Below are 10,975 nucleotides of genomic sequence, written 5' to 3' on the forward strand. Positions count from 1 at the left end.
TTATAATTTTTCAAAATTTGTTTTACATGTCTGTATGTTTGCCTGAAAATACACATGTGTACCTCATGTGTGCCTGTTGTCTGAGGAGGCCAGAATATGGCATAGGATCCTTTGGAACTGGAGTTACAGATGCCTGTGAGTGGCCATGTGGGTGCTGGGAGCCAAATCTAGGTCCCCCATGATAACAGCAAGTGCTGTTCACTGCTGAGCCATCTCTGTAGCCCCTCTTATTTCTTCAGGAGCACTAGGGTGTTATTTCTAGGAAAATAATTGCAATTCATAGGGAGGTGTAGTGGTTTGAATAGGAATGGCCCCCATAGATTAATGTGTTTAAATGCTTGGTCTTTAGGGTGTGGCACTACTAGGTGTGGCATTGTTAGAGTAGCTATGGTCTTGTTGGAAGAAGTATGTCATTGTGGGGGCAGGCTTTGTAGTCACCTACGCTCAGGCTATGCCCCTTGTGGGACACAGTTCACTTCCTGTGATATAGAATCAGTTCACTTCCTGTGGTACAGAACTCTCAACTACTTCTTCAGTACCATGTGTGCCTGTCATGCTTCCTGCTATGATGACTGTGGACTAAACCACTAACTAAAACTATAAGCTAGCGCTTTATAGAGTTTCCATGGTCATGATGTCTCCTCACAGAGAAAGAAACCCTAAGACAACAGGTTTTCATACAAGGTAAGAAAATACCATAAACACACTACGTGTAATTTATTTCTTATTATGGAAGTTTAAAGAATTGAAACATTACAACATTGCTTTTAGTAGCAGAAGCAACAGAGACCCAGTTAATGCCATCTGAAAAGTGTGCCAGCTTAGAGGCACTCGTATAGCTGTTCCCAATTATTTTTTTACAGAATACTCACAAAACTGAAATTGTCACTTTATTCTCCTTTTGCAATTTTTTTTTTTGCTTTTAAAGGATCAGTTCTATACCCAGAACCAACTTCACTGTCAACACCATCAAGTTTTTGAACTGTCTTGATGTCTTCGTTATTTTTCTGTTGCTGCGAAGAGACACAGTGACCAGAGTAACTTAAAAAAGAGAGCATTTTATTGGGGACTTGCTTAACAGAAAATTAGTCTATGACCTTTATGGTGTGGAGCATAACGGCAGGCATAGAACCGTAGCTGAGAGCTTACATCTTATTTGTGAGTTACAGGGAATGGAAGGAGAGATAAGGAGGGAAGGAGGGAGAAAAGGAGGGGAGAGAGAGAGAGAGAGAGAGAGAGAGAGAGATTAGTACTAGTGTGGGCTTTTTAAACATTGAAAACTACTCCCAGAACCACTCCAACAAGGCCACACCTCACAATCTTTCCCAAACAGGCCCATCAACTGGGCATCAAGCATTTAACAGATGAGCCCATGGAAGGCTATTTTCATCCAAGTTACCATGCCTCTTTTAATCATGGAACTTGGGTGGTTAGAGTGCAGAAGGTCACATCACAGTTGTGAGAATATTCTTCTAGAAAGAGAGTGTTTTATGGCCGGTAAGAATGTTATTTTCATATTTGGTCTTGGCACTTAAGAAAATGCCCCATTTTCTCAGTGTCAGGTAGGCACTGTAAGGCCAAGGTCGTGTCCTATATCTAGGTGATCTTTTCTTACTTTATCAAGAAGAGAGTCGTTGGTGAGAAACAGTTGTCCAATGATATCTCATATGGCTAAGTATAATATCTGAGGACTGAAGTCCCATGGACTCTTAAAGAAACATACTTCTAACTTTATTATCCTGCTTGGTGTTGAAGACCAGGTAGGTGGCCCAAATGAATCCTTTTCTTTTTGACATCAAGGCCAGTTGAATATCTGGTCCTTGGGGGTGACATATGCTTGGGAGGAACGGATGGTTCTTCTCATCATCCTTTTGGCAGCGAGCCCATGTAGTGGTCCTAAGTCAAGGGCCTCGCCTGACTGCTGTTTCACTGGCAGGTGTGCTGGGAATATTTTCTCTGTGCTCACTCTCCTCTTCGTCAACTGGACACTGTAGGAGTGCACTCAAGGGTGTCTCCATGGCCTCCCTGAACAAGAGAAAAGGTGGCTTGCTTCAGTCTTTGGAGAGATGCCCCACAGTCCACTGGGGCTAAGCTGACCTTGGAGGGTGAAGGGGAAAATAGTAATTTTGGACTCCAAGTATGGGTATTGAACATCGAGCTTAATTACACCAGTCTGCTCTTTGACAGTATTGTGCAATATTTAGATAGAGCACAAGTGGAAATCAAGCATGTTTAAATAAACCTTGATGAGACATATGTTAAATCAGTACCCTACCTGTCTCAACTTTACACACTCTCAATGACTTGTTCAGACCCTCATTCCTTACATAAACTTTCTAGAATTTTTTCCATTTCGATTTTAAAAAAATCTAGCCATTTTAATCTTTAGACACTAAGAATATTTTTTATTTTTAAATCCTAGTATCTTACTTGAAAAAAATACCATGAGTCATAGTAATACCAACAAATAAATTTAACCTTTGTGAGAATTTGGTGGGGGGGATAAGCAGTGTCTATCTTCTCCTTAAAGGGCTCCAATGACAAACCAAAGTTCTGATTTTTACCAAGGCTTATCCTGGAGGAGCAGTGAATGTGTAAGGTTTACTTACAGGGAATATGTATGGAGTTACAGTGACATCCCAAGAGCAGCCACACTGCGGTCTTTACCCAGTCCTGTGGTGGCTCTCCAACAGCTGCGCTGACAGAGCTTCTTTCCCTTAGCCTCTTTAGCCGAAATAGTCTGATTCCTCCCCAGACCACCAAGGCATGAGCAATGAAGGCACAATTGCATGCTAGCTGGGAGGAGTGGTTGGGTACTCAGGTGAGGGCAAATTCTGATGCATTGGAATTTTGCAAGAAGGCACGACTGAACTCACAAAGATGGCAGTTGCTCGGCTTGGAAGATAGTGTTGTGTAAAATCTCCTTAATGAAAGTTAAATTCAAGCTATATACTACATAGGATAATGAAATGTGATGGCTAGTTTATATCAATTTGACACAAGCTGAGGTTATCTGTAAAGGGGAAGGGACCTTCAGTGGAGAAGATGCCTCCATAAGATTTAATTGTAAGGCATTTTCTTAAATAGTAGTTGGATGGGAGAGGGCCCCATCCCATTGTGGGTGGAGCTATCTGTGGGCTGGTGGTCCTGGGTTCTATAAGAAAATAGGCTAAGCAAGTCATGATGAGCAAGCCAATCAGCAACACCCTCCATGGCTTCTGCATCAGCTCCTGACTTCAGGTTCCTGCCGTGTTTGAGTTCTTGTCCTGACTTTCCTCAATGAGGGGCAAACTGTGGAAGTGTAAACCAAAAATCCCTTTGTTCCCCAACTTGCCTTTTCATCAGCAATAGAAACTCTAACACATATAGTGAATTGGGATTACCTGTGCATATAGAAAATATTTATATTTTAGCAAGAGTTTTGGTACATTATCAAAGTAATCTTGACATGAAGGAATTCCCTCTGCAAGTAACTAAAGGCAGAAAAGAAGTCCCATACTCAGAGACAAAAATCCTCACATATTTATATAATATAACTATATTTATAACTATAGCACTGTATTGTAGAAGGCATCCATTTGCCCCATTTTAACTAGGATAGACTACTGTACAGCCCACTGCTAGAAAAGTCGTTTTCTCTCCTTCTAGTCCCACCTTGAAATCTAATAAGTGTTTCTGGTGGGACCCAGTAAAAAGCACTCACAACTCCCTTAATTCTCAAGGGCTAAGGGGACTAAGCTTTTCTTATGTTACAGTTTTACAGCCCAGAGAATGACCTACTCTCGCTGTGCGTTTGCACAGCAGAATATCGTCAAACCTGTATCTGCAACCTGCCCTGGAAATCAGCGGGGAAAGCCCTGTCAAAGCTATAATCATGGAGCTGGTGGGTGAAAACTTCCAGGCAGAGAAATGTCCTCTGTCATCTCCATGGAGGAGCATCTCATTAACTGTTTCTCCTAGAGGCATGTCTATGTCATGGCGTAAATAACAGTAACTTATGCTGGACACAGTTACTCCTGAGCTGTCCTCAAGGACACAGGGCTCTTGTGCTCTTTTGTTGTTCTCCTTTTCCTTGTCACAGAGTCAGGGGGACAGTCTGACCCAGGCCAGGGGTTTTGGAGGATATTGAGACAAACAGGCTTGACTGAAATTGGGAGGACCGAATCCCTTCTCCAGAACCAAGTTCTTGGTGAGCTTAACCAGCACAGAACAGTGTGTCAATATGCCCTACAGGTAAAAGGCATTTTTGGCCCTGTAGAACTGAACTTAGGGGCTTCCATAGGACAGGAAACTTGCTCTTGAGTCTCAGAACAATGGGCTGGACCAGACGTATCTGTGCTCCTTATCAGCCTGCATAGAGGGTCCACATGAGTCATGTCTGCTGCATCACTCTTTGGAAACAAGAACTGGGAAGACTCCAGAAGGTGATGACATTAAGCTCTTCTTTTTTTTCCCTCTTAGCCTCTCTCTGCTACTGTAACTGAAAGGCAAAAGGTAAGGGTACCACGGTGCCACAGTACTGAAATAAAAGCAGGTAAGTATGAAGCAAACAGCCTTCGGGGGCCGAGAGTGAGAATAGTCTATCTCAGAGGAAAGTGGAGATTCCAGGCAGAGCAAGCAGGCATTAAGAAACCAGTAGAGCCCAAGTCTCCATTCTCTTGCCCAAACAGGCTGATCCCATCTCGGCTACAGCAACTGCCCAGGGACAGCTGTTTGTCTAGCGCCTGGCAGTTTATACACGGTGTCTCTGTTGGGATCTCTGTGTTAGTGATATTCAGCCTTGCACCAGCACAAGTTTCAGTGATAGCCTGCTTTGGAGGAGGCCAATGTTGGAGGCATGGGCTTGGGAAAACTGTTAGAGCTCCCCTAGAAACCAGCAAATATATCATGTAAAACAATGTGTTAAAGCAAAAACAAGCCAGGTGGTGGTAGCACATGCTTTTAATCCCTGCTCTTGGGAGGCAGAGGTAGGCAGATTTCTGAGTCTGAGGCCAACTTGGTCTATAAAGCACCTTCCAGGACAGCCAGCACTACACAGATAAACCCTGTCTCAAAAGATCAAAATAAAAAAATAAAGCAAGCAAACAAAAAGCAAAACCCAAACCAAACCAAACAAACAAAAAACTAAAACAAAACAGAACACTAAACCATACAATAAATCACCTTGGATGTCTAATGTTATGTCCTGAGTCTAATGAAAAAGGAGTGAGTGAGCTCCAGAGGGCTCAGTGGGATCAGAAAATGTTATGGGTTATGTCATATGGTCACATTAACCAAGTTGGCAATGAAGTCACCTGGCATTTGACCTCCTTATGATATCATTAGCAGGATGGCGACTAAATCACATAGTTGTTTCCATGAGAATGAGGTCACCAGCCAAGGTGGTAAACCATATGAATTGCTTTCTGCTCATGGGGAGCCCAGACCCCACCAGGGCACAAGACTTATGATCTAAGATTGACCTCTAGACCCCATGGATGGAATCAACTCCTGATCACTGTCACTTGCTCTCTACATGCACGTGTGTACACATACACACACACTTAATCATTTTTAAAAACTCAAACATAAAGGTTGATAATAAAGAATCCAGCATTAGACAATTCTTAAAACTGAACTTCAATTTACATTCAAAATACACCCTGCAGAACTGCAATGTTCTTCAGTGTCTGCTTTCATGCATATTTCCTGGTGAGCTGTCTTCCTAACACCATTCGTCCGCACTGGTATCACTTAGTGGTTAGTACCTTTTTTCTTAAAATGTACTCACATCTGCATGTAGTGATTATATGCCTTTCCAAGTTTTACTATTTTTGTATGATGGCTTCTTTTTTGGATTACTTTGAAGGCATTGCTTGTGATGATCAGTACTTATCCATAGCCTTTCCTTCTTTTTCTACCAAATATTGCTTAACTTCTTTCTTTGTTTGTATCTCTAAAATCTAACTCTCTCTGCTCAGGGCTCCACAGGGAGGTGGCAGGGGCACCATTCAGTCTGCTGTCCCTTCTAAATTCTCAAAGGTTGCATCTCCTCCTCAAGGCCCCTCTATGTGTGTCGCTCTGCCTCGTATCCTCTGCCTTTTTACCTAGCTCTCTGATCCGCTTCCACTGTTCTGGAGTGTCTGTATACAGAGGGCAATGCAGCTTCTAAAAGCACTTCCTGGTTTTTCAAGTGAGTTCTCTAGACTCTTCTACCCTTTGACCCTTACAAGTCCATCTTGTGAACAGACTTCTGCCAGACTGCTAAATAATGCAAAGGAAACCCGCAGACTACTAGAGATGCATGCTGTGCTGTGGCTCTCCTCCAGGGACACAGTCTTCATGTTTTGTCACACTCTAACCTCTGCCTAGTTGAGAAACTCAAGATCATAAGCAGGAAGAAGCGCCTTTGGGCTTGGCTTCCCTTATGCAGCTCCTGTCTCAGCACAGCTTGCCCTGGGAAAGGGCACCCATCATACTCTCCCTGGAAGCAATGGTAAAAGAGCAGAGACAACTTAAGCAACAAGAGAATGGCAATGGGGACGGGTAGGCGATGCACGTAGCATCTCTTTCATTGGGTCTTTGGTCTTAGCACTTTCTCCTGGAAGAAGCCTGGCATCTACTACACTCTGTCATTTTCAATTAGAATAAACAAGGGTCCCTTAGCTTGAAAACAACCTCCTATGCCCCCAAGCCTCTGGCACCGCATCTTGGGTCCCATCTTGCCATGGATACACGCTCTTCTAGTTTTCTGAAAGTCCTTGTGTTTCTGGAGAGTCCTTCCTGGGATTTCATTTCTCTCTCCCTCTCTAACCTTTGCCTCTAAGCCCTAGACTGTTCAGTATGTTCAACAAACTAGGCCTTGGAATGCGGCCCCTAGAGACTGAATTCGGGCCACATTGCTGTCCCTGTAGGTTCTATAAGCTCTGGAGGGTTGTCTTGAAGTGGTGAGGTTGCTTGAGGAAGCAGTGGACTCACACATGTCAAACACACAGACTGCTGTGGGCCAGAGGATAAGGTCACACTAATTTTATTAACACCCCAGTCAAAACATCCAAGATCTCCTGTTGTCGGGTCTCCAGTTTCTCCTCCTTTTGCTCCTTTTTATCAATGTCATTATTCCCAGAGCCGTGTTAAAATCACACTCATCTTAACTCCTCCATGTAAACAAAGCCACTGAGAGCTCTGCTTGAGTAGTCTGCCTGTGTCACTGGTCCCAGTACAGCCACCTTCCTTCCCCTCTGTTCACTGGGTCTCCAGTGCCTCCATTCCTCCATCAGACCAAACAGCTGACTTGTTCGTTCTACTGCTGAAAACAGCTTGCAACAACCTTACTCAGAGCCCGATGCTTTTAATACGGCATTTAGAACTCTCAGCTGACCAGTTTTCCTTCAGCTCAGCTTTCTATACCTCCTCCTCTGAGAAACCCTGGCTCACTCTTCTCAAATCTGCTCTGAACTGTTCTACCTGAACACTTGTTCGTGATGTGCCTTTAGCTGGGACCACCCTTCCACTCCCCTTTCTCGTTTCAGATCATCCTTCAGTTCCATTCTCAGAAAATTTCTACTCATACTTCACACACAGTTGGAAGAAATGTCTTAAGCCTGCAAACTCATTTAAACATTGCGATGATATTTGCACTTTTCCCAGTGTTGTGGTATGTATGTATGTATGTATGTATGTATGTATGTATGTATGTGTATATATATATATATCATTTGACTCTATATACCATCTTCCTTTTGGAAGGAATGACAACTTTATCTTTTCTGGAGCATTTACTCAGTATGTGCCAAGTGGATGGTGGGTAATAAAGTCTTCAGGATATTCTAAAGCATAACTCCTTTGGTTAGATTTAAATTATCAGGCAGGGTTAATATCTGCATTTTAGCATTTTCTTTGTGACAATCTCCTAACATAAGTTAAAAAACAATTAAAAATCTCAGGACAATTAGTAATTGAAAGAAATAAAGTAACTGCGTCCCATGTTGTAGCTCAGGGGCAGAGATGAATAGGAAGATGCTGTGTGAAACCTTTGGACCCTCTCAGGCACCCTCACCACCAAGCTTCCTCTAAACTGTCTGCTTGCTTCTCCACACTTTGCATGGCTGGTAAATTTCCTTAACTTTTTTTTTCAGGATTTTCAGCAGATTCCAAGTATTTGGTAATATCTGTGTTTGCCCTTGTGCTATCAAGATCAACAATTGTTCCAGCAATGATGTGGCTACATTGCTTTAATTTCAACATCAATTAAAAACAACCACGGAGCCAGGAACATTTCTTGGCTACATTAGTTTGTTTTCAAATATCATTTCAGAATCAGACTGATATTATTTTTTTTACGATGTAGTGATATAGTAAAATAAATTATTTTATTGGAAATTTGGTAAAGAAAGGTTTTTTTTTTTTTTGCAGGGTGAGTTGTCCCTCACATACATCTTAAAATTAGTCTTTGAACAATGCATTAAAAAGCAAAGCCCTCCACAAGATATTGTCATAGAGTTTATAAATGAACAAATTTGACATGAGATTAAAACATAGGCCAAAGCTGAGTTTTTAAGGTATGTATAATCTAGATAATTTAGAAGCTGTAGTCTTGCTGCACAAGGCCTTCATGATTCTAGTTCTTTAACAGTTTGTATTGGGACCCTAGTTGGTTTGGGAACTGTTCACAGGGCAGAATCATCACCTTTATTAACAAACTGTCACTGAAAGGTGGAAGGAAAGAGGAAATGGTGGTATTAGGAAGGTAACTAGAATGGATTGAGAACTTATGCTGTGCCCATTGCAATAGCTGTAGAAGTGAAGGATTCATGTTAGCCCTCAGCTAGCAAGTGACTCTCGTGGACCCAGTATTTGAATGAAAACTTTTATAGCTTCCCACCATTATGTAGCCTTTCAAAACAGTAAACTTCTAAACTTACCTACACATACCTATCCATCCACTCACCCAGCTATCGACATACATATTATCAAATAATAGGATATAATAGATCCGTACTTCCCATTTGAAATTTATGTTTAGATGACTATATAGATAATATATCAAATAAAAGTCATGTAGTCTTATAATGACTGACGGACCCAATATAAATACCACAGGACCACAAATGACCTCTTCTGCTTCTGAGTTAACACTATGCTTTGTGTGTGTGCATGCGCGCACGCGCACATTTGTGTGCACAAATAAGTGCTCAAGTGTGGGTATGTGCATGTAAGTACAGGTGCCCTTGGGAGACAAGGACGGATTCTAATGAAGCTAGAGCTATAGACCATTGTGAGATTCTTAATATGGGTGTTAGGAATAAAACTTGGATTATTTGGAAAAGCAGTAAGAATTCCTAACTGATGCCAATCTCTACATGCCCAGTTGTGTTTATTTTCATTTAAAAATTACTATATAGAAGTGGCAGGTGGCCTGTGACTTATTTTATGTAAACAAACTAGTGTATTTCTTAAAGTACTAAAATACATCCAAGGAGGACTGCTGGGCTTTAAAGTGGATGAAAGGGTTCATTTGTTTAGATTCTAAAGTCCCAAAGGACTTACAAGAACAGGAGGAGAAAGCTGCTGCAGAGGCCAGCTCCGGAGACCCAGTGGTCTGCCTTTGTCCCATGCCTAATATTCTCTATATGACATTACCCTGCCCAACTGTGAGCTGCAGACTCTGCTTGCCAAACCGAGCTGCTGTCTGCACCAGACACGGAGATAACCCTTTCTCCAGACTCCCTTACCAACATGTGGTAACATCCCTGAGAGCTCCCGCGTACAGCAATCTTCTGACAACCATTTACCTAGATTTCTGAAGCCAATACACGAGACTCAACACATTTAGGCGTTCATAAGACATTTTGTAGTATATCCTTCAAACATCAGTGGGCCGTTTTTAAAGCTCTGACTGGAATTTCAAGTTTTTATGTCAGCAAGACGTTCCTCTACTTTGCCATAGCCCCTCCTGCCTTGTATTTATATATTTTAAGCAGAAAATGAAGGTACTTAAATCCTGGAAAAGCAAGCAAACAAACAAAAAAGCCACAAGGGATGCATTAAGAGTGTTTAAAAATAAATTCCTTGAGGCAACTTACATAATTGTTCCCCAGCTTTCTGGGAAGAATGCACAGTTTCGCCAGACAGAACCCAGTCAGTGAGAGTTGCCAATAAGTAAGTGCTGCAAGCCTGTTCTTCCTCGGAAGGGCACTCCTTGGGCGTGCTTCTCCACATCTCCCCCGAGTGCAGATGATGGCGATTCCGTCCTCACAGAGGAAGGGATGGCCCGCACGGCAGCTGCTACCACACCTGAGATCGCTGCTTCAAGTTCCCCGGGACCTTTCACACTGTTAAATGATATTTCTGCCAAGGGAAGAAGCCTGGGCATGGCTTCTGTACTGCTAAGTGCAGTATGGTAACTGGAGGGCTGGCTCTGTGCCCACAGAGATAGATATATTGTGTATGCTTCCGAGTCTTGAGATGCTGAGCACTAGTGGACGACTCAAGCCAAAGTGCTGCCTATTTAACAAATGATTTATTTTAACAGAAAGCGCGAGGTTTTGTTCAGAAACAGGCCAAGAAATGAAACAGCAAAAATGTATTTTAAAGGGACGTAATAGTTGTTTGTGTTACTGAGGACACTTTACATGGAAGGAGTCAGCATCAGTCTCTAAAGTGTCAAATTTCTAGTTCATCTTCAATGATCAGGTTTTTTTGAGCATCCCCTTTGAGGCATCAGAAAAGCAGACACCCTGTATTACATGGTTGCGTGTGTGTCCCTTCGGTGCTGTTTATGCACAGAGCATTTATAATTCACAAGGAAACAATTCCTTTCTATTGATTTTACTGAGAAAATATTTAAAGCAGAAAAAAAATCAGATGATTAGAAAAGAAATGGGTCTTATAAACAAATAGAGCTAAAGAAACTACTGGCTATTCATCTAGGCATTAATATTAATTCATTATTAAAATAAAGAGAATGCAGTAGGCATTTTATTATATTTTACAT

This window comes from Alexandromys fortis, unplaced genomic scaffold, assembly GCF_014885135.2.
Source record: "Alexandromys fortis isolate MF-2015 unplaced genomic scaffold, M_Fortis_MF-2015_v1.1 scaffold_386, whole genome shotgun sequence".
NCBI lineage: Eukaryota > Metazoa > Chordata > Mammalia > Rodentia > Cricetidae > Alexandromys > Alexandromys fortis.